General features: G+C 33.3%; 1 non-coding gene across 1 annotated transcript; it reads left to right on the forward strand.

Moving 5' to 3' along the window:
• Positions 1-699: 699 nt before the first annotated feature.
• Positions 700-787, forward strand: TRNAS-GCU (transfer RNA serine (anticodon GCU)). The gene has a single exon. It is a non-coding gene; the product is annotated as a tRNA-Ser (tRNA).
• Positions 788-4,425: the final 3,638 nt, after the last annotated feature.

Consider the following 4,425-nt stretch of genomic DNA (forward strand, 5'->3'; position numbering starts at 1 on the left):
ATTTGAGTCTTATCTTTTTTCGAAGCTATTCCTTTCTTCCCTATTCATTCACCTGTCCGATCTTCTGAATTGGGGTCAATTAGATCTAGTAAAAAATCATAGTATTCATTTTGTTTGTGTTTGTGGACTCAAATGTTCAAACAAAGCTTGTCCCTTGAAGAAATAAATGAGTTCTAATAGAAATAGAATATGTATGTTTTTTTATTCCAGTAGGGAAATCGAGAAAAGGAAAAAGAAAAAATAATAAGAAATGAAACTCCTATCATAGGAATGGAAATAGTCCTTCTTGCTCTTGTTGCTGCTTCAATAACAATTTGGTTTTCAAATCAGAAAAATAATTTGATCCATGATTCATTGGAACAAAAGAAGGAACGGCCTGGCTAGGTACTGTACTGGCCAGGCCGGGGGAATAAAAGAACCCTTCGGACGAAATCAAAGACGTACTCTTTCTATTGGAGATATCTGTTTCGAATCGTTATCCAAATTGAATTGCGGATAAAATTCGTATATATATAGTAAGTATAATATAGTAAGTATAAATAAATGTATAAAATAAATAAATAAAGATAATTCGTATATATATAGTAAGTATAATATAGTAAGTATAAATAAATGTATAAAATAAATAAATAAAGATAAAGAAAGACTTTGATCAATATTTACTTCAGGCGTCGCATATGAATTATCTTTTTGTAATTGGGAGAGATGGCTGAGTGGACTAAAGCGACGGATTGCTAATCCGTTGTACGAGCTGTTCGTACCGAGGGTTCGAATCCCTCTTTCTCCGTTCCCTCGGATCACTTGAGATTTATCTTTCGAATTCGAAAAAATATCAAGTCCTTTATCATAGTTAAATGTCTGGAATAGAGAAAAGCATAGGAAAATGCAGAAATCAAGCAAGGAAATAATGAAAAATCTCTGATTTTTTTATTCCTCACGTCCAGGATTACGTCCTGGATCATTAGATAGGAATCCGAAGATGAAGAGAGAAACAAAGAATATCACTACTGTGTAAACGAAGAGTTTGAGAGTAAGCATTGCACAATCTCCAAGATCATTTTTTTTTTGTTTTTTGCAAAGGAAATAAGGGAATAGATTCTCTATTTTTGTACCACATATCCTTGACACCAAGAAAAGAAATGAAAAAGTGGTTTCTAGAAAAGAAAGGAATTTGCAGGAATTCCTTTGTTACCAAAATTATCTTGTCATACCCCAATTAGGTATTATGGGGTACCATAATGGGGTCTTTGACCCCTGGAACTGGAAGGGCATAATGCGGAAATTAGGTGATCCAGATTCATCGCGGCTATCAAAAAGCAAAAGAATTTCAATCTTTGAATCGAGGGTTCATAATGTAAGACTTATCTGATCTTATCAATTGTTATGTTAGAGTTGAATTTATTTTATCGAATAAATCATGAATATGAATGTTTCTAGGACAGTATTAAAGATCTCATCGAAAACTTACAGCAGCTTGCCAAACAAGGGCTAAGAGAAAAAAGAGCACAGGTATGACTGGCATAAAATCTACGATTGGATTGAAAAAAGCATAAGCTTCGGGCAATTTGGCGAAGAAAAAGCTACTCGAATGAAGGGCAGAATTAAGACAGATACAGATCAAACTAAAGATATTAAGCATAAGAAATATTTCGTTCTTGGAGATAATTTCATTTTTATTGAGTTATTGATATAAGGGAAAAATTAAGAAAGAAGAGAAGACAAAAAATCCTTCTTTCTTTTTCTTTGAACTTCCCCCAATCAAAAATCCTTCAATTCTCAAATGAGAATAGAAGGAATCATACTTTCATACAATATCTTAATTGACTTATATGGAATGATCAATGAATTCATTTTCATTCTACATTTACACGTATAGAATCCTAGCAACAACCTATTCCATAGATATTTGGGCTGGAATTGACGAATAACCAATAACAATATTAGTGTTTATTAGTGTCGAATTGAAATCTAAATGGGGCGTGGCCAAGTGGTAAGGCAGCGGGTTTTGGTCCCGTTACTCGGAGGTTCGAATCCTTCCGTCCCAGACCGCTTCTATCAAAACAAAGATTGTTCTCTTTAACAATCTTCTGTTTAAGAGTATAAGGTATAAGGTTGGATACAATATGATCCAATTTTTCTTTCTGAGTTCTAATGATTCTTCTATGAATCATAGATTCCTTTCGATTTCCAATTGTAAGAAAAAGAATCGAGTATAAATTGCGGATGGAAATAAACATCTTTTACCTTTTTGATATTAGGTAGGATGGGAACATAGATCAAAGTTGAATTAAAAAAAAATGGGATGGGCCGTTCAGTGTATGCCCGTCCCGCTCTACTCATATTCATATTGGGGTAAGTTAGTCACTTATAGAAACTTTATGCCCATCTATTATATTTTGATTCTCACATGATGCATTCTAAGTTGAAATGCGAAAGATAAGATCTCTATTTTTTCGAAACTAAACATGTTAGTCAAAATGACTAATTCTATGTGGATCCTGAATCCTAAACAGGAGGGAGTTCTTGGGACTAATTACATCACTGGGATTAAAGTTCTTAAGACTGGGTGTGGGTGGGGTAAAATCAAAATTAAGAACAACGAATTGATCTGGACCCATTTTGCTTTGTACCTATACAAGATAATATAACATACCGCAAGAGGATCTTTTATTATTTGATTGTCTTGGGGTATGATTCATGATCCCCATAGAATTCGAGTTAATCGGCAATGGAAGGTATCAATTTTTCAATATCTGTGTCGTCCGGATCTCATTAATAAACAATAAAGTGCAATATGGAACAGATTTTTTTTCTTTGAGCCTAATTGCTTTTTTTTTTTTTGCATCTGGCTACAATAAATAATTGGAAGTCAATGTAGTGATTGGGAGGAAGATTCATATATTCCATTCACTTTACTTTTGACTTGATAGAATTTATGGAAGGGTTACTAAACCTAAAGTAAAGCAAAATCTGTATAAAATGAACCATGCCTACATGTATTGTTATTGTTTGTTCTATTTCAGTGATACCGGTATTTCGGCTGCGGTGAAAAAGATCTTTGATACCTTACCTTAAATATCTATGATTACTCCCGTTGACAATTGTTCTGTGTATCTGATGGATACGGAAAGATCATACTCCTACGGTTCTGGTTTTATCAATCAGATGGAAGAATAACAACCTTAATCTTATCTTACATGAGAGCTTTTTTCCATCCATCCCATCCCCATGAAAACAAATAAATTGAATTTGTTTCTCGATCCATCTACCTGCTTTAAATCATTAATGATTCAATTGGAAAAGGAACATGGATTTCTCTTATGTCTTATGATGATCAAATTTAGTCATTACAGGAAAACTTATTTCCATTAATGATAATGATGTCGAAGTAGGAAATTATGATGTCGAAGTAGGAAATTCTTGAAACCTTTTTTCATGATTCCTTTATCAATCCTTAGATACTTGAAGAAGCGCGAGATTGATGAACCTAGTCTATAATCGATTCATTTGCGACTTTTCCGAGTCATTGGAATAGCTTATTTGGCTAATGACTTATTTTGTTCCGGTATTGAGTATTGAGAATCTAATTAAAGACCTTTCTTTAATTTAGTTGTTCGAGAAAGAGTTGGATCCTTCATGATTGATTGTCCCGAACAATCTGTTGAAGATGTAGATGTAAAGAAGTGTTAAGTAATTCGTTTATTCGTCTTTTTTAGAAATGTGTTTCATTCATACGGTCGAATATGGGGTAAGATTGAATCTTTGTCTTTGCTTGTGGGGCCTTCTCTAGATGAATACCTATCCATCCATATATATATCAAAATATCTATAATATAGATATCAAAATATATATCAAAATCAAAATATAGATATAAATATCTATTTATATATATAATTTATATATATATAAATATAAAAGTATGGACTGCTGTGTACCGATTGAGCGTACCGATTGAGCCAATGACTATTCCGGATTCCATATTGAATCAATTCCATACCGGTTCAAAATTAGAGGAATGTTATGGTAAAACTTCGTTTGAAACGATGTGGTAGAAAGCAACGTGCGACTTGAAAGACATGATCGGCTGTGGATTCTTGCATCCACCATTTTATATATCAATGAAGATGCTCTTGGCTCGACATAGTTTGTTCTGTTCTACTAGGACCCCCCAAAATTGGGGGTTGTAAATAGTACATGATGTAGCTCGAGTATAAAGTATTGATTCATTTATCAAGGGGAAGGATCTAGGGTTAGTGCCAATCAATAAGTTGGAACAACTTCGTAAGTATATCTTCGATATAGAAATCCAAAGGTTCAAATTCCAACAAGTTTCGAATAAAAAAAAACAAAGTAAAATTTGCCGGAATTGGTAAAACTATTTTGATCAAAAGTGTATTACAGGGGAATCAATCGTTCGTATGATT

Source organism: Tasmannia lanceolata, unplaced genomic scaffold, assembly GCF_043159265.1.
Source record: "Tasmannia lanceolata isolate RefF3 unplaced genomic scaffold, GAP_Taslan_0.1 ptg000351l, whole genome shotgun sequence".
NCBI classification, from domain to species: Eukaryota; Viridiplantae; Streptophyta; class Magnoliopsida; order Canellales; family Winteraceae; genus Tasmannia; species Tasmannia lanceolata.